This window comes from Sorghum bicolor, chromosome 8 (assembly GCF_000003195.3).
Source record: "Sorghum bicolor cultivar BTx623 chromosome 8, Sorghum_bicolor_NCBIv3, whole genome shotgun sequence".
NCBI classification, from domain to species: domain Eukaryota; kingdom Viridiplantae; phylum Streptophyta; class Magnoliopsida; order Poales; family Poaceae; genus Sorghum; species Sorghum bicolor.
The window spans coordinates 25,344,019-25,364,650 of record NC_012877.2 but is presented as its reverse complement, the minus strand read 5'-3'; positions in this window follow the sequence as shown (position 1 = coordinate 25,364,650).

Here is a 20,632-nt window from a genome sequence, read left to right as displayed (position 1 = left end):
TTAGCATGTGTCCGAAATGCTCCATAGTGTCCTCCATATGGCAAGGCATGGCATCTTTCCTTAATTTGAGTAGCCTCAGCCATAGGAACACACCTGCTCAAGAGTCCATCAGTGCAGACTCGGAAAAGATATGGCTCATCCCAATGGTGGAAACAACTATCGTGAAGCAACTTCCTTTTGCTTGTACCAGGTGGGACATAGCCTTTTACTATAAAGTTTACGATGTCTGCGTACCATGGATCTACATGTGTTATCTTAACCAGGGTGTCATCCCTTAAGTAGTCATTTATGGGAAGCTCATCATGTCGGTGTTTTACGCCTGGGGGGTCACACCAACAAGTAAAACTTGTGTGCGTGTTCCCTTTCCTAGATGGTGATGCAAGAAAGACACAAAGATTTATCCTAGTTCGGGCAAGAGAAGGCCCTACATCCAGTGGGGGGAGATGTTTCTCTTATCTTGCACCTAAGTGCTTGTACAGGGGCAAATACAAGTCGGTGTTGTGATGGATTCTGAGTTCTAGATGGAGGCGATGTATGGTTGTTCTTCTACATATGTCGTCCCCCCATCCTTTCCTATGTCTCCCCTTTTATAGTTCCAAGGGGAGGCCTAGGTTACACGACGTAGGTGATAGAGTAGGGGTCGATAGGGGCGTGGTGCGCTGACCTGCTCGAGGCTTCCGTACCGGCGTGGCCTCGAGCCATCTTGTTACTCAGAACTTTGGTGATGATTACGTGTGCTTCCGAATTCGGCTCCTATGCACTATCCTGGATTGGCTCAACCGTGGGCACGCCTGTACATCGTGACAGCAGTCATGTCCGGAGTGGTTGAGGTGCTGTCTTTCACCGCCTGACTCTTCTTTGGGAAGGAACATGTTCGCTCGAGAGTCCGGCATTGCGCATGGCCTCGCTGATCGATGCGCTGACTTTGGATGTCTCGAGGGGGGTCATGAAGCGACATCACGATTGTCTCGCTGTGCTCGGCCGTACCCTAGCTCTTCTAAAGGGAAAAAGCTGCAAAAAAGGGGGATTGGACGGGTGCTTGCTCCCTATCATGTTTCCCATGACTGTCGGGTTAGGTGAGGACACACCAGGCGCATTAAATGCCCTGGTTTCCATACCTGCGTCAGGCGGCGGACGGCGTCCTTGCGCTCGAGGCCTATCGATTCGTACGAGCCTGTTCCGTATTCGATGGTCATTGTTCGGTCGAGCCTCTGCCGATTCGCGTGACCCTTTTTCCGTGTTCAAGGCTATGGTTGGCATCGTGTTTTGGTAGTCGCGCGTGCGAGCGGGGGCGTCGAGTCAAAGGTCTTGATTTGCGTACGGATCCTCTCCTTATGAACATCGGTTGGGGTACCCCTTATTGACACCCTTGACAGTATTCCCCGAATCTCTACTCGAGCGCTTGCGCTCGAGTGGAGGCTCTTTCGTCGGTTGAGTTTCCATGGGGTCGCACAAGCGATCCCCGCGGGGGTAGCCCCCGAGCCCTTGGAGGTGTCTTTGACTCCTTCGAGGGTTATGTTGCTCTTTCTAATGGAAGCGCTCTCGATCTTCCCCTTCTCTGAAAGTCGTTCTCCATGGAACAGGGGCTTTGAGCCTCAATTGGCTGGTTTTGTATCGAAGTCGTGACGTACTCCCGGCGGAGCGAGCGTCACCTACCCCAGGTTGAGTGTCTATTGGGTAATCCAAGTGAGAACCTACGCCCTGTTCGAGGGGGTCAGCTGTAGCCCGGAGGTGTTCTCATAAAGCGGGGTCAACGCGGTTGGGGTTACTGGTCTCGTTCGAAAGACTCCAGCGGCTCACTGCCTCCCTTCATGGGGATTCCTCTCGACCCTCTTGCCCTTTCCTTGGACATCCCCAGCGGGTTTTCGAGGCAGCCTCGTTTTCGACCCCTTGCTGGGCATCCCCGACTCTGGTACTCGAGGTCGACCGTCGAACCCGTTCAGCGGGCCAGTCTGCGATCCCTCAAGATTTTTATCGTGACACATGCGTACCTTATCTTGCAGGGGAAGGAACGGCCATGGCGGTTCATTTTCCTACCCGTTTGGCGCGCCTTTTTAGGTGGGAGCCATTGCGGTACTGTGCGGTCATGGAATTCGTAGCGCCCTATCAGTGAGAGCAATTAGGACTGTTAGGCGGTGCATTTACAACGGAGGTTACCGTATTCGCCGGATCTGCCTGTTGGAGGTTGGCCATCTATAAATATTGTTGGGTCTCCCAGCCATTACTCCTTCTGCCTTCCACCATCATTCTTGCCTTTGCTTCCTTTGCTGTCTCCACGCGCACGCGCACCCTCGAGCACATAGCAGCGGAGCCACTTTCCTTCATCCCAAAAAATGCCGGTGAGACTTATCGCCACTGATGACTGGTGCCTATCGTCGATGACGGAGCGCCGGCTGCTGGAGCTCGAGAAGGAGGGACTCCTGTGCCCCCATGTTTCCTCGTCGTGGCCGGAGTGGATCCCGCCGGCGGTGGACCACCGGGAGCCTAGACCGCCCAACGGGTACGTGGTCTCCTTCGCCAAGTTTCACTACCACGGCCTCGGTTCCCCTCCGAGCTGCTTCATACGGGCGCTCTGCCACCATTACGGTGTGAAGCTCCAGCATTTCTCGCCGAACGCCATCACCGCCGTGGCGATTTTTGCCGCGGTATGTGAAGGCTATCTGGGGATGATGCCGCACTGGGATCTGTGGCTTCACCTGTACCGGGGCGAGCTCTTCCATGCCCCCGATGGGGCTACAGGGGTGAGGAAACCGGTGCGGGCCTGCTGCCTCAACCTGGTGCAAAAGACCGGCAAGGTGGAGGAGCCTCGAGAGTACATTCTGGTGGGGCTGACGTCGAACCATGCCGGGTGGGACTCCCAGTGGTTCTATCTGCGAAACGACGACAACCTCTTCCCCGACTACATCGGGCGCTTGATCTCGAAGCGTCCGGACCACTGGAACTACGGCGTCATCAAGACCCTCCAGTCGTGGCTCCGTCTCATCCTTGACGCCTTGAAGAAGCTACGTGAGGAAGGTCTGACCGCTGCGCTCATCCTTTCGGCCGTCCACCATTGACGGGTACTTCCGTTGATGTCTCGGGCGCTGAGGATGGACGAGATGGGTCCTGGCTTTTCATCTCGCGACCTCGAGGCATGCCGGATGTCCAACGAGGCGCCCGCGAACGACGAGGTCGCTGCCAGAGTCAGGGCGGCCGTCGCAGGCGAGAGTCAGGGCGGCCGTCGCAGGCGATTTTCAGCCTAGGTGCGTCAACGGCTTCCCCATGAAGCCTGACGAGGGGTCGATCGACTTGGTAAGCCTTTCTTTGCCGTTACTCGATTTTTGATTTTCCTGACTTTCTCCGGGACTTACTTCCGCCCTCACAGGGCTCGATCGACGCTCGGTCCTCGAGGCCTCCGGTAAAGGAGGACGACGTCGATCGCGATAGGAGACGTGAGTCCGCGGAGAAACAAAAGTCCTCAAAGGACTTAGAAAAGAAGAAGGAGAAGAAAAAGAACCTCGAGCGACAAGTGCTCGAGAAACGCTGCGCGAAGTCGAGGCAGAAGGGGGAGTCCGAGGAGGAATCTCCTGATGAAGACGACGGCAACGAGGGTGATGACGATAGCGACGACTCGGAGGGGATGGCGGCTTGCCTCGACAAAATCCTTGAGGGCCCACCGCAAGCCGACGTCGACGTCTCGCGGATGGGAGCCCCTAAGAGGGTGTTGAGCGGGTCCCGCGACGGTCAAAAGAGGGAGTCCTCACCGCGCTGTTCTCGTGCCGATACCCCTCCTATGCCAGTGCAGGGTCAGGCCATTTCTCGGCCCCAACCTCCTCCTGCGTCTGGGGCGGGCCACCGGGTTAAGACTATGGCGATGGGGCCACTGACCCGTGGCCGCGCCGCCATGGCGGCCTCAAGTCAGGGGGAAGTAGGTCGTGGGAGCTCTAGCCCCGGCGTTCGCTAGACGGGAGACGCTGAGCCGAGGCCTGCGCCTACCCATGAGAGGCCTGGGGTCTCGACGCGGGGCGGCTCGAGGCCAGTTGGTCGAGGTACTAGCAGGCGGGTTGTTCTTCCCGTGGGGTCATATTTTTACGTCGTGATTCTTGTTTTCTAATGTCTCGCGCATTCTCGGGTTACGGCTTTTCTTATGTTATTCCCATTTCCTTAGGTTGAAGCGGCAGCTAGAACAGGCCCAACCCTTGATGGCCAAGAAGCTAATGGTGGGGGCGGTTCCCAAAGGCTCGGGTGAGTGATTTATTCTCCTTTTAGTAGTATTGGAGCTGGGTGATTCTTGCATCGAGCTTCTTTGCGATTGACGTATCGTCTTTGGGCGCACATAGGTTCCTCCGATCCTCGACCATCAACGGGTGTTGAGAAAACCCTGCCTTGTCCGTCGGAGGGGGGTTTTGTTTCTGACACCGCCCTGCCGTCGCCAAGGCGGGTCAAGACGGCGTCTTCAAGAGCAGGAGGGAGCCCCCGAGCCTCCCCGATCTGGGGGCGTGGGGGATCCCATCACCATCAGCGATGGATCCGGCGGCGATTGGCTCTCGAAGGATGCTCGCACCATGGACAAAGAGGTCGAGGCCTCTTCTATAGCGAAACGGACGCCTTGGCCCATCGGGCTTCACTCCGTCGAGGAGAGGAGGAAGAAAGAAGAAGAGTGCAAGGGTGGGGAAGAAGAAGTGGAAGAAGAGAGGTGGCGGCAACAGGGAGAGCAGCTCGAGGAGCTATTAGAGCAACACCGACAGCAAGAGCTGCTAGAGCTTCTGAGGCAGCAGCAATAGTGGAGTTAGTAGCTGTTGACACCATTTTTGGACACGTACCCAGGATCGGTAGAGTGTAGATCGGCAAAATAGGGCAACAGTAACTGGTCTGCAGGAGAGTTGCCGATGAGGGTGGTTGCCGATGAAGGGACAGCTGAATGTGACTAAGTCCATGGGTGGTGACGTGTTTATGCCGATGGTCAGCATTAACCTTTGCTGATGGCTACGATGAGGAGTCTGCCGATGATTCCGAAGGGGAACCTGAAGGTTGCCGATTGGTCTATGGTGGTGTCTCAGTTTGTCACGGGAGGATAGTTTTATGTTTTCCTTAGTTATTTAGATCGTTTTGTATACGGATTCTGTTTAATTTGGAATTCGAATCCTAGTCGTGTCTGATTGTGGCTCTTTGAGTAGGGTATAAATGTAGACCCGGGGGCCTTGTAATAATAGATCAATCAATCAATCAAACACAAGTTTTTACTCATATTCCAGCATCTACTTTTTCGACGACTTCGTCATATTTTCCTTTTTCATTATGAGTTCTTAGGAGTTCGTCGACTTAAGCTCAGTGTATTCTCGAGTTCCGTGTGAATACCTCTTGGCTGTGGCATCCGGGCGCATCACTGTTGTCGGGACCAAAGTATTCGAGTTATCACCTTTGCCGATAGTAAGGTCAAATCGGCTGGCACGCCTTAACGTTTGAATCGGGTATTAGCCCTTTGTGTTTGCAGATCCACTTTTGCATCAACACAACTTTTGGCACGCCTAGTGAGACAAGATTCAAGACCGAGATCGACATGGCGACTAGCGATTTCAATTTGGAGAATGTCATCCCTGTGACAGAAGCCAATCTCAGAGATGAGCAGAAGCAAGCTCTTGCAAAGGCTATGGAGGATTACAAGCAACAATGTTTGAAATCCTTCAGCGTAAACAGGAGTGGCGAGGTGATCCAGAAGGAAGCAATGTTGATGCCTCGGCAGGTTACTTTGGAAGCCAATCCTGGTAAACTTCAAGACATGGTTGATAGTGCTATTAACCGCGCCATGATCAATCAAGCTGGTGTGCTGTCCAATACGGTTTTCAATGTCGTGGCTAGGACTTTCAAGGAAGGGCAATTACCGCCAAATTATGTTGGTCCTTCTCATCATCAGCCAGGATCACCAGTTGTCATAGCCCCATCGGCTACAACAGCCGCTGCAGGCACATAAACAGTTGTTCCTCCAAGTACGTTAGGAGTCACTAGCGCGCAATCCACGCCAATGCCGGCCAATCCATCAACATCAGATGAGTCGATCAAGCTGACTACAGACCTATTGGCATCAGCAATGTCGGGATCTGTTCCTCCTAACTGGTGGGGCTTTGGTATGCCCCCAGAGTTCATGTTGAAGACACCTAGTATGTCTCAAACGGCTGATATGAGGGGCAACGCTCCTATGGCATTGGCACCTCCAAATGTGCCGATGAATCAGAGTCCCCAGTATACTACAACTACTACTGCCAAACCTTACACTGGGAATTCTCAAGCTCCAACGTTCCAGATGCCTAATGCATCGGCAGATTCAATGCTGACGCAACAGAGGTTTATGACTCAGCCAGGGTATGTCAATTCAATGATGATGCCCAATTACTAGTCATCGGTAGGACCTATGCCGATGAATGCCAATGCCGATGAATGCCCCAATAGAATCATCAGGCTACAGGATTTCAACAGGGCCAGATCCAACCTAGGTTCCATAATCAAGGGATGGTCAACCAGCCGATGAATCTTGGAAAACAGATTGGTGCTCAACAAATTGGTGGTCAGCAGATTAGGGGTCAACAAATTGGTGGTCAGCAGATCGGTGGTCAAATGATTAATCCAATGTTCCATGCAGATCATGTACCGCATGGACACGTGGATGTGTATCAACAGGTGCCAGATCCGCAACCGCCTCATCGGCAAGATGCTGATGCTTATTGGGCCGATAAGATTGCCGAAGTAATGAGAGACCAATTTGGGATAAAACCCAAAGTCAACACTTACTCTTATCGGACACCGTATCCTTTTGCATACGATTTGATTCCACTTCCAAATCGGTACAAGGTGCCGGATTTCACTAAATTTTCTGGACAGGATGATACGTCAACCATGGAGCATGTCAACAGGTTTATCATCCAATGTGGAGAAGCTGCTAACAGGGATGAGTTGAGGGTTCGACTGTTTTCGTCATCATTGTCTGGATCGGCTTTCACTTGGTTTATATCATTGCCTCCTAATTCAGTGATTACTTGGGCCGATCTGGAGAAGCAGTTTCACAAATACTTCTTTTCTGGAGTTCATGAGAAGAAAATTACCGATTTGGTCAGATTGAAACAGCGTAATGATGAATCGGTTGAAGGTTTCGTGCAGAGATTGCGGGAAGTTAAGAACAAATGCTATAGTCTGGTTCTAGATGATCGGCAGCTAGCCGATTTGGCTTTCCAGGGTTTACTGCCACATATCAGGGATAAATATGCTTCTCAAGAATTCGAGAGCCTGAGTCACATGGTCCAGAGGATTTCCGACCAGGATGTTAAGCCTTTTGAACCTAAGAGGGCTTGGAACAAGATGGTGTCATTCGTTGATGAGGTAGCAAGCTCAGATTCTAACGAGGAACCAGTCATCGGCTTGGCAGAATGGGTAAAGAATAAGAAGCCGATGTCTTGCCCTTTCGGGCATAAGGAACCAGAGAAGTTTGCATTTGATATTACCAAGGCCGATAGGATATTTGACTTTCTGCTTCAGGAAGGCCAGATTAAGTTGTCGCCTAATCATGTGATTCCATTGGCTGAAGAGTTAAAGAAGATGAAATACAGCAAGTGGCATAATGCAACCTCTCACAGCACCAATGAGTGCAAAGTTTTTAGACAATAGCTACAATCGGCTATAGAATCTAGAAGGATCAAATTTGACAGCTCCAAAACTTAGAAGCCGATGAAGATTGATCAACATCCTTTCCCAACAAATATGTTGGACGCTAAGGGAAAGGCCAAAGTCTTAACATCGGAAGCAGCTGAAAGAAGTGCGTCGGTACATCCACAGCATCAGATCACCACTGCCGATGCAAAAGGAAAAGGCTTGATCCAGGAGGGAACTAACTCAGGAAGGGCTCCTCGATCTGGTATTGTGATGACTCATAGAAGGCCTCGGGAAACCTGGCAGCAACGTGAGGATCGGTATCGACGCCAGCAAGAAGACTATCATCGGGAAGAAGAAAGACACCGACAGGAGTGGAATCGGCACAAGGATCACTGGAACTGCCCATTCTTTATCCATTGCTGGGAGCAGAACATCAAGTTACCTACTGTTAGAGATTGCCCTGAGTGCAATGGTTATGATCGATATGATAGGTCCGATCGATGCTTTCACGATCGGCGGTTTAATGGGCCGATCAGGGGGAGAGCGTCAGTTCATGATCGACTGGGGGGCAGGCTCACTGTACATGATAGGCTTGGTGATCGTGTTGAATATTTTCCGAGGAACCAGGAAGAACTTGAAGAGATGGCTAATGACCGAGTTCTCATTGAGTTCATATTTTGCAAGGATGCTAATACTCATCGGATGGAACCAAGGGAATATCGTCGTTCATCGGCAAGGCAGTCTCCACTTCCTCCATGGTGTCCTGAGGGGTTGACTAAAACACAGAAAAGAAGGCTGCAGCGCAAAAGACAAGAAGAGCTAAGCAAGGGCGAGAACTCTGGCCAATCTGGGGATCAGCAACGATCAGATCCTAAGGGGAAAGTGCCATCGGCAGATGTCAACATGGTATTTATGTTGCCGATGGAATTCCTTGCGCCGTCCAGCGATGATGAGGGGTTGGAGTTTTCCGACCAGATAGCTCAGATGGCTCTGGATCCGATGACGGCTATCTTTGAAAAGCCTGCCGACAATGAAAGGCAGCATCTTAAAGCCTTGTTTGTCAAAGGAAGGGTTGATGGTCAGCCAATGACCAAAATATTAATTGATGGTGGAGCCGCCATCAACATCATGCCGTATGCAGTATATCGGAAGCTTGGAAAAGGGGATCAAGATTTGACCAAGACCGATATGATGTTGAAGGACTTCGAGGGGAACGTGTCTCCGGTTAAGGGGGCAATATGCGTCGAGTTGACCATCGACAGTAAAACCTTGCCGACAACTTTCTTCATGATCAGTGGAAAAGGTGCTTATAATTTGCTGCTGGGGAGAGACTGGATTCATGCCAATTGTTGCATCCCGTCTACAATGCACCAGTGCTTGGTCAAATAGGTAGGCGACAAGATTGAAATTGTCCCGGGGGATTCTTCTTACGTCATTGCATCGGCAGAAGCAGATACCTATGAGAGGACTAGGTGTATCTCGGGAGAAATTTGGGAGAAGGATTTTCTCAAAGTTGCCGATTATGAAATACCACCGATCCAAGCAGTCGATTCTGATGAAAGTTTTTAATGGATAGGTTCGCCGATGATGGAAAATTGGGCCAGGGATTCACATCGGCCGATGATTTGGTAGAAGTAGATATAGGTAGTGGTGATAAGCCTAGACCTACTTTTATTAGTGCTAAGTTAAATTCTGAGTGTAAGCAGCAATTAACTGATTTGTTAATAGAATATAAAGATTGCTTTGCTTGGGATTATACTGAGATGCCTGGTTTGGACCGATCGATTGTTGAACATCGGCTGCCTATCAAGTCTGGATTTCGGCCACATCAACAGCCAGCTCGCTGATGTAATCCTAATATTCTTCCTGATATTAAGGCCGAAATAACCAAACTTATTGAAGCTAAATTTATTCGGCAGTGTCAGTATGCCGAGTGGATTTCCAATGTTGTTCCGGTTTACAAGAAAAATGGGAAGCTTCGGGTTTGCATTGATTTCAGAAATATTAATAAAGCTACGCCGATGGATGGCTACCCAATGCCAGTTGCCGATCTACTAGTTGATGCTGCAGCTGGACATCGGATCATCAGCTTTATGGATGGTAATGCAGGATATAATCAGATATTCATGGCTGAAGAGGATATTCCAAAGACTGCATTTAGATGTCCTGGTCATGTTGGGTTGTTTGAATGGATAGTCATGACCTTTGGCTTGAAAAATGCTGGTGCTACTTATCAGAGGGCTATGAATTTTATATTTCATGAGTTCATCGGCAAGCTGGTGGAGATTTATATTGATGATGTGGTGGTTAAGTCTGGAGACTTCACAAAACATCTTGCCGATTTGCGAAAGGTGTTAGAATGCACAAGGAAGCATGGTTTGAAGATGAATCCCAATAAATGTGCATTTGGGGTATCGGTAGGACAATTTCTTGGTTTCATGGTGCATCAAAGAGGGATTGAAATTAGTCGGAGATCCATTGATGCTATTAACAAAATAGTTGCTCCTACTAACAAGACTGAGCTCCAATCCTTGATCGGCAAGGTAAACTTTATCAGGAGGTTTATATCTAATTTGTCTAGTAAAATTCGTGCTTTCAGTCCTTTACTTAAGTTGAAGGCTGATCAAGAGTTTATCTGGGGGGAGGAGCAGGAGTCGGCCTTAGATGAAATCAAGAATTATTTGGTGAATCCTCCCGTTCTGATTCCACCTCAGCAAGGGAAGCCCTTCAGGTTGTATTTGTCTACCGTTGGGATGGTCATCGGTTCGGCTTTAATTCAGGAATTTGAAGGGAAGGAACGTGTGATTTACTATTTAAGCAGGAGTTTGGTTGATGCTGAGACCAGGTATTCGGCCGTTGAAAAGTTATGTTTGTCTCTTTATTTCTCCTGCATTAAGTTAAGACATTATTTGCTGTCGGCCGAATGCACTGTTATTTGCAAAGATGACGTAGTCCGATACATGCTATCTATGCCGATCATGAGTGGTAGAATTGGTAAGTGGATTTTGGCACTGTCGGAATTCGATCTACGTTACGAATCGGCTAAGGCGGTTAAAGGGCAAATTATGGCCGATTTTGTGACTCAACATTGTGGGGCAGTGGAGACTTTGGAAATTGTACCTTGGACGGTCTTCTTTGATGGATCCACATGCGACCGGGGGGCAGGAATCGGCATAGTGCTAATTTCCCCTCGGGGAAAGAAGTATGAGTTTTCCTTGCCGATTGTGGCCACATCAACAAATAATCAGGCTGAGTATCAAGCTTTGATAAAGGGGTTGGAATTACTAAGGGAAGTTCATGATGATGCTGTTGAAATCTTCGGGGATTCTATGCTGGTTATAAATCAATTGGCTGGAAGCTATGAATGCCGAAGCGAAGTCCTGATAACTTATCATGAAAGGAGCATGCAATTATTAAAGGAATTCAAATATTTCCGGTTAGAACATGTTCCTCGATTGCGTAATGAAGAGGCCAATCGGTTGGTTCAGCATGCCTCGGGATATCAGCCCATGTTAAACGCAATATCGGCAATCGGTGCCGACGATTGGAGAAAAGAAATCATTGATTATTTAAAAGATCCATCCAAGAAAGTTGAAAGACGTGTTCGGTTTCAGGCTACCAAGTATGTGCTCCTCGAAGATGAATTATATTATCGAATAATTGATGGAATTCTTCTCAAATGCTTAGGTGATGATGAGGCTAGGAGTTTAATGGGGGAAATCCATGAAGGAGTGTGTGGAGCACATCAGTCGGCATTTAAGATGAAGTGAATGATCAGAAGAAATGGGTATTATTGGCCAACTATACTTGAAGATTGTTTTGAGTATTTCAAAGGGTGTCAAGGATGTCAGAAGTTTGGCAATGTTCAAAGGGCACTCGCATCAGCCATGAATCTCATTATTAAACCTTGGCCGTTTCGGGGATGGGCTATTGATCTAATCGGCCAAATTTACCCGCCATCAAGCAAAGGACACAAATTCATCTTGGTTGCCACTGATTATTTCACTAAGTGGGTTGAAGCTATTCCTTTGAAGGAAGTTACATCAGCCAATATGATTGATTTCGTGAAAGAGCATATTATTTACCGATTTGGGATTCCTCAAACAATTAATACCGATCAGGGTACTATGTTCACATCAGGGGAGTTTGATGAGTTTGCAATCAGTATGGGAATTAAAGTATTAAACTCTTCTCCTTATTATGTTCATGCTAATGGGCAGGCCGAGGCATCTAACAAAGGAATTATCAAGCTTATTAAGCAGAAGATTGAAGAAAATCCTAGGAGGTGGCACACGTTGTTAAATGAAGCATTGTGGTCGTATCAGATGGCTTGTCATGGATCGACCAAGGTTTCACCTTATCAGTTGGTGTATGGGCATGATGCAGTGTTACATTGGGAAATTAAGACTGGGTCTAGGCGACTATCTTTTCAAAATCAATTGGCTACCGATGATTATGCTACTTCGATGATCTAGCCGGGCATCGGCTAAGGGCTTTGATGAGTATAGAAGAGAATAAGAAGAGAGTTGCCAGATGGTATGATAAGAAGGTGAAGGCTAAAGAGTTTGCCGACGGAGAATTAGTGTGGAAGCTAGTCTTACCGATTGGGACTGAAAGTTCAAAATTTGGGAAGTGGTCTCCCAATTGGGAGGGTCCCTATCGGATAAATCGATCTGCTCCTGGCAATGCCTATATCTTAGAAACTCTCGAAGGAGTTGAATTTCCCAGAGCATTAAACGGCAAATATCTAAAGAAATATTACCCCAGCATATGGGTCGATGCATAAAAGTTTAAGTGCCGATAACATTCCTATCGGCTGGATTAAACTGTGTCTGAGGCTGGACTTAATGTTTTAAAAGGTGCCGATAACAGTCCTATCAGCTAGACCAAAATATCAGAAGTGTTTAAAAGAAAAGAGCAAATATGCCGCTGATGGAGAATTCACATGTTTAACAAAGCCTGGATCGTCGATATGGCGCGCAGACGGATCTGGTTGGCTTCTTCTATCTCTTTCATGTCATCATCGGCAGAGCCCTCCACTGGCTTCAGGTTCTTCTTCATCTGCAGTGCTTTGTGAGCTTCGACATTTCGCTCTTGTTCGAGAAGTTTGATCGCCTCAGGCAGCTGGCTTTCTTCTTGTTCAGCTTGGGACAAAGCTTCTTCTACCTGCTTGAGTTCTGCCAACAGGGCTTCTCTCTTTGCCGATAGATCAGAGATCTTATGCTTCAGCGCATCTCCTGAGGATTTCAAGATGCCGATACTCTTGTGCTTTTCATCGGTGAGGAGATTCACTTTTATCATCTCTTCTGAGAGCTGGGCGTGATTAGCTCTATCGGCTAGGCGCCGAGCGGCTCTTTGATATTGAAGCTGCCGACTTTCTAAGTGAGCAGCTTTGAAAAGGATCTCCTCGGCATAGGTAGGAATTTGGCCTCCGAGGGTCTTGAACAAAGCCTTGGCTGGATCAGAGTCATCAACCAATTGGGCCGTGTCTTGATGAAGGAGGGCTGATAATTCTTCTAACTTCACCCTGATTTCTGCCGATGTGATTCTAACTGCTCGAGAGGAACTTGCCTCCTCGCCTTCATCTTCAGAGATGTCGATGGCAAAGGAGAGCAAGCTATCAGGAGAGTCTTGTTCCTAAAAAAGAAAATAAAATAAGTTATTCTATGATCAGGCATTGGTAAACAGTACAGGTAGAGATCAGGTAACTTACTTGTTTCAGAGCTATCTCTCGCCTCTGACTGGATGATGCCGATGGAACTACGGGTTGATCGGCTGAAATTGCCGATGAGATTATGTCAGCTGAAAGTGTGATAGAGATAATTATAAGATGGAAAAGTAGGTTCATCGGCAATGATTTCATAGAAAGTACGGTACCTTGAGTGGGAGCTGTACTTGTTTGGATTGAGGAAACTACCGATGCTGTGATTGAACTTGCTGGATCGGCAATTTGCTCGTGCACGTCAGCCGATGTATCTTCTGGCTGAGGTTCCTCTGGCTCGGGTTCTTCTGCGTGAGGTTCTTCTTGTGGCTGAGGATGAGATGGTGCTTGTTATATCTGGACTTCAGGAGAGGAAGGAGAAGATTCCACTGGAATTGGAGACACTGGGGGAGGAGAAGGTGTTGCTATTCTCTGGCGCTTCGCCTGGGTTCTGGTACTCTTGGAGCTTTTCCTCTTTGGTTGGCTGGACTGGGGGGCATCGGCAGTCATACCTCTGGTCTTTACCGATGTGCTGGTTTGCTGATACAACAATAAAAATTCGTGAGTGCAAGTGTAACAGTGTAAAAACAGAATCGGTATGGGTGGAAGAATTAAAAAAATTTACCTTGAAAGCTTGTGCTAGGGTAGAAGCAACTACCAATGGAAATACCTTTGTCCGCTTGGTGGTGACTTTCTTGAGACGTACACCCCGATGCATTATAGCGGCCAAGGATGGGGAGTTGTTGCCGATTGAAGAAATCGGACCCGATGGGAAGAGCTCAATCGGCTTGCCACTCCTGCTGACCGATGGGGGTGTGTTGTCGACCTGCAATATAACCCAGAAAATGAGTTACCGATGAAAGTAAAAATGAAAGGATTGAAACATCGGTTTAAAATACTTACAGTGTTGTCAGGAACTTTGTATTGAGGGTCGATCATGCCACGGTATGTAAGAGCCGATCTGCAGAACAGGTGCTCTTTCCATTCTTCCCACCATTGTTTGTATGCCTAAGTAATGAAGAGGGCCGGGATCCAATCTGATAGATCGGCATCTATGTCGGCATTTGGTGGCAGTTGAGCTATTCTGGTCCACTCAAGAAGACTAGTGATGGTTTCCCTGGGTTTTATTACATCGGCATAACAGAGTGCGATCGGCAGCTGACCGAAAGCTAGCTGGCGAGCTAGTGCCGATGGGTTGTAAAATTCATAGGTCTGGTTGGAGGCTTTCCCACTGCCAAAGAAGTTTATTGGTATAGCTCTTGGAGTGACAAGTGCCATCATCACATCATGATCTTTATTGAGAGCATCATCGAAGGGGTGAAAGGTCAGAGGGAATCTTGTATCTGGATCTTCATAGGGCATCCATGCTCGCTGTTCTTTGGTCAGGCCCTCATAAAAAGTCTGAAAGAATCGGCTGACTTGATCTCTATTGCCTCCAGTACCAGGCAAAGCTATGACGGCTTCGCCATAGTTTAAGGGAGGACGGGTTGCCGATTCTTCTTCATCTAACTCATGATCCTCTGCTATAACCCTAGGGAAACGCTGTGCAAAGAGGTCGAATTCCAGTCGCTTATGCATATGGAGGCTAAGCCACATGTTGATGAACCACCAAGGGCCCCCTAAGTTGCCGATGGGTTCACCGAGTAGAAGTTTCTTGGCTACTTGGTGGAGAAGATGATAGGCAGAGCCAAGCAGGTATCGGCTGAGGGGGAATTGGCCACCATTAGCTAATCTCTCTGTTGCCGATAGGTAGATAGAGGTTGGTCCTGCCGATCGACCACAGAATACGAATTTGTCCAGCCACATGTTCAGGAAGGTGGTTTGTTCCTTTATGTTGACGGGCCCTGTTCTACGGTACTTCTGAATGTACCCAGACCAACAGCCGATAGAGCGAGTTTCGACTTTAGCACTAGGTGCGGTGTCAAATATGTGGCTATTATCGGCAGTGGATACATCTAAGCCGGTGAGCATGAGCACATTGGCAAGAGTGGGAGAAGCAGGGCCATGACCGAAAACAAAAGCATTGAGTGTGTCTGACCAGAAATATGATGCAGCAATCAGCAGTGATTCATTCCTATGCATATCGGCAAGAGACAGTCTAATGCATTGATCCAGTTTTCACTCACCCCATTGAACTTCATTCGAGTGGCTGACTCTCAAAAACCAATCCTTCCATCCCTTGGTAGGACTGGGCCAAGAGTGGAAGGCATCTTTCCACAGATCTATAGAAAAATTCTCAGCTCTAAAGGGGATTCTGTTTGTTTCTGCATTGATCAGATCGGTAGGATCTGGGTTCCCTAGCGGACCGAGACATTGGAGGTGTGGTTGATCGGTGGGGATGGCGATTCTATTGGACAGATCCTAGAAGTTTTTGGGTGTAAAAAGAAGAGCAAAAGATAAAAAAGAAAGAAAAAATATTCAGTAAGATGAACTGCGGATGAACAGGGGTGCAATAAAAACAGGAGAGAAGTAGGACTGACCTCAGGCACGACGAAGTTGATGGCCATTTCCTCGCAGGAGAGAAGATCGAAGACTCGAGGATTGTTGGAAGAAGTTCTTGCTAGAGTTCTTGGAGTCCTCGAAAAGTGCCGCCGCCAAGGAAGTGGATTTTGGGGCTGTAGAATGACAGATGAAGAAGGAGTACCCGAGAAGGAGGTATTTATAGGACAAAACGGGCAAAGGCAGATCTGACTTATCTCTTTGCCGCATCCGCGAAACCCGAGGGTGCTTAGGTAGATATGGTAACTGTTCGCACAGTAATCAAGGGGTTGTGCAGGCGATTGACAGCAAGCGGTCATGATTTTGGAGATATTTCACTGTGCAAGATCTCTTGGTCGGTCCATCGGCAGTTCCTTCTAACGATAATATTGTCGATGGACGAATAAAGTGGAGATGTCTGTTTGGGAGGTTGAGGAATTCGAGGAATCTGCGGAAGAATCGGGCCAAGGTTGTTCAGATTTAAGCTGTCGGTTGCCAAATTGGGAGAATTAATTGTGGAAAGGCATCATTACTGCAGAGAATTTTGGAGCATTAATGATTTCATACTCTGAATTTGGGGGGCATGTTTTGACACCGTTTTTGGACACGCACCCAGGATCGGTAGAGTGTAGATCGACAAAATAGGGCAACAGTAACTGGTCTGCAGGAGAGTTGCCGATGAGGGTGGTTACCGATGAAGGGACAGCTGAATGTGACTAAGTCCATGGGTGGTGACGTGTTTATGCCGATGGTCAGCATTAACCTTTGCTGATGGCTACGATGAGGAGTCTGCCGATGATTCGGAAGGAGAACCTGAAAGTTGCCGATTGGTCTATGGTGGTGTCCCAGTTTGTCACAGGAGGATAGTTTTATGTTTTCCTTAGTTATTTAGATCGTTTTGTATACGGATTCTGTTTAATTTGGAATTCAAATCCTAGTCGTGTCTGATTGTGGCTCTTTGAGCAGGGTATAAATGTAGACCCGGGGGCCTAGTAATAATAGATCAATTAATCAATCAAACACAAGTTTTTACTCATATTCCAGCATGTACTTTTTCGACGACTTTGTCATATTTTCCTTTTTCATTACGAGTTCTTAGGAGTTCGTTGACTTAAGCTCGGCGTATTCTCGAGTTCCGCGAGAATACCTCTTGGCCGTGGCATTCGGTCGCATCGCTGTTGTCGGGACCAAAGTATTCGAGTTATCACCTTTCCCGATAGTAAGGTCAAATCGGCTGGCACGCCTTAACGTTTGAATCGGGCATTAGCCCTTTGTGTTTGCAGATCCACTTTTGCATCAACAGTAGCTGGAAGAGCTGCTCGAACAGCCACCACGAAGCCCGCCTCAGCCAGTACTGCCATCGCCGCAAAGGCCTGAGACTAGAGAGGAGGGACTGCCGTTCTAAGGTCTGCCGACCCCTGCGTGGCTCCATCCAGGGGGGCCAGCCTCCATCCCGGCCGAACCTGGGTGGGAGGACGGCGTCGTGGCTATTGCGTGTGCGATGCGCACGCCGTTGGACCCTCAATCCGAGATCAAAGGCTCCCTCTATGGTATGGATGGGATCGCCCCGGGGTTCCTTCGAGATCAGCGGCCGTGGGAGGAACCCAGCGCCGAGGAGGGGGACGACGCCGGCACTTCCGGCGGTGGCGACGCCAATGAGGCCGGGACCTGGGGGTCGGTGGACGACGACGGGTGGTTTCCCTCTCTCATCGACATATTTTTGCACCACGGAGGCTCGCTCGAGACCATTTAGGAGCTTATCTGGGGCGTCAAGGCACGCACGGAGGAGGAGATGGAGAACTGGGGCCCCGTTCGGATCCGTCTTCGAGCCTCCACCGATCCATCGGAGCCCAACATCTTTATGGATGACCGGAAGGAAGCCGAGAAGTGGGAGCATCTCGAGGAGCTCCAGCTTTGGATGAAGCATGTGGTGGGCCTAATGTCGGACATTGTCGACAACGGGCTTGGTTGAGCTTTCTTTCTAAGTATTTTCGGCCCTTAGCTATCTGGGTGTTTGGTCTCGTATTCTCATCGATCGGCTACTTGCCGTAGGATCTGAAGGAGACCTCCCGCCTAAAGTCGGGTTTTATCCATGCGACGAGAGGATGTTGGGAACAACTCCTTCTTCTTAAGGATCAGCTCCTCAAGTCATAGGAGAAGCTCGTCCAGGCATACAAGGATCTCCTGGCGGCTGCAGAGGAGAAGAAGGAGAGGGAGGCTGCCTTGGCCGAGGCTCAGGAGGCCTCAGAGAAGGCGATAAAAGAAGCCGTGCAACTGAGGGAGCGGACCGTATCGGCCGAGGAAACTGCGTCCAAGGCCCGGGAAGAGGCTGCGTTTTACAAGGATGCGGCCGCCGAGCTCGACAAAGAGAAGAGCCTTGCTAAGGCGGACCTTGCCTCCGCCAGGGAGGCCTATCGAGAGGTAAAGGAAGAGTGCGTGAAGAACGAAATCGCTCGAAGCGCCGTAGAGGAGGCCGGGAAGAAGGCCCATGAGGATCTCGAGGCGGAGCGAGCTCGCTCTCGCGGGCTCTCTAACGACGTCGATTGTCTGAGGAGAGCACTGTTAGAGAAAGAGGGAGCTATCTCACAGGCGGGTAAGATGATCGAAGACTTACGGGCCACCAACACCGACCTGGCCCGCTCCTACAGGGGGATCGAGAGGGCCAACACCGATTTACTTGGTGAGAATACGGCTCTGGAAGAGAGGATTCTTGGTAGGTTTCTTTACACTTTCGTGTTTCCTTTTGCAAGGTATTTTTTGTGCTGCCTAACTCCCCTGTGTCGGTCTTTGTAGGGCTTAAGGATGATCTCCTGGCTGCCCAGGCAGACGCCCGTTCTACTCGGGCTCAGCTCGAGGGGGAGGTTGCTTTGAACGATCGACTAAGGACTGTGATAAGCGACCTTTCGGCCTCCTGGGAGCTCAAGCCTATGGATGAGACGAGGGAGGTGGCCCGAGGCGATGCGCTGGTCGACCAGCTGTGCTACTTAGGTGCCATGCTGAGGGATCGGGTGCGGGACGTCCTTCATATCGGGGTGAAGCGAGCGATGGCGGTTGTCTGCTCAGGCTTCTCCTACGATATGGAGGTGGTGTCCCACGGCTTCGTCACTGATATTTCCAAGACCGATGCTGAGAATGAGGCGAGGCTCCACGCCTTGATCGACGACGCAGAGGTCCCTGGCGAAAGGCTGGCGAAGCTGTTCGTGCCGGAGGTACTTCCTCCCGAGACTAGCCGAGGCACAGACGATGGTGGCGAGGGCCGAGACGCGGACTGAGGCCGTACGAGCCTATTGTGGGTGTTAAGACCCATTGTAAAGTAGTTATTACCTATCTTAAGTAAACACTGTGGCTTGAGTGGTCTTTAAGATTTGTGAATATTTGCTTATTTTTATGATCCAAATTCCTTTGTTTCCTTTTCTAGGAGGAGCTGACGGTGATGACCCCCTTTGGCCCGGGCATCTTGAGCTTCAGGTAGGTGTAATTGGGGATAGCCATGAACTTGGCGTAGCCCGGACGTCCGATGATTGAGTGGTATGTGCCGCGAAATCCCACCACTTCAAAGGTGAGAACCTCCTTCCTGAAGTTGGTCGCCATGCCGAAACAGAACGGTAGGTCGATTCGTCCTACCAACAATGCTTTTTTCCCTGGTACGACACCATGGAAGCCGCCCACGCTTGGTTGGAGCTGCACTCTTTCGATGCCGAGGAGGTCAAGGGTCTCGAGGTAAATGATGTTTAGGCTGCTGCCACCATCCATCAGTACCTTAGAGAGTCTTGTGTTGACGATGATGGGGTCGACGACGGGCGGGTAGACGCCGGGAGCGACCACCCTGTCTGGATGGTCATCACGATTGAAGGTGATGGGGGTGCTCGACCAGTTGAGGTACTGGGGCACCGCCATCATTGCCGCAAAGACCTCACGGCGTTCCCTCTTGTGCTGCCTTGCAGTTAGCTGTGTCGAGAGGACACCGTAGATCATGTAGCAGTCGTGGACGGTTAGGAAACCCTCGTCTTCTTTGTTTTCCCCCTTGTCGTCGCTCTTGCCTTTCCTTTGGTCGTCCTTCTTAAGCCCCAGGCCATCGAAGTATTTTTTCAGCGTGCAACAGTCTTCAAGCTTGTGGTTTGCTACACTCTTGTGATAAGGGCAGGGTTCCTTTAGCAACTTGTCGAAGATGGCTCCCTCTGGGGGCCCTCGAGGCTTTTTACGCTCCACGGCGGTGACCAAATCGTCGTCGAGTGTCTCCCATTTGAACGGTCACGCTTTCTTCTTCTTCTTGCTTTTTTAGGCCCTCGACTGGGGCCCCCATCATCATCCGCTGGTGCCTTGCCTTTGCTTCCTTCATGGCTGAAGAAAGCACCTACTGCTTCCTCTCCCGCAGCATAGTTTGCCACCACGTCCATTAGCTCATCGACGGTCTGAGGGTGATTTCGACCCAACTCTCGCACTAGGTCTCTGTAGGTGGTGCTCTCGGGGAGTCTCTCCAGATTTCTACTTGCACTTGCTAAGGTCCCATGAGTTACCGGGTCATATATACGTCCCTTTGAAGTTGCCCTCGAACACCCTGACCAAATCAGTCTAGTCATGGATCTGGTTGGCAGGGAGTTCCTCGAGCCATCTGCGGGTTCCTCGAGCCATCTGCGGGCGGTGTCGGAGAGAAAAAGTGGTAACTGATGGATGATGGCTCGATCGTCTCCTCGAGCGCCTCCCAACTGACATGCTAGCCGGAAGTCTGCCAGCCACAGTTCTGGCTTGGTGTCGCCGTTGTATTTAGCGATTCTGGTCGGGGGTCGGAACGGGCTGGGCAGCGGCGTGCTGCAGATCGCTCTGCTGAACACG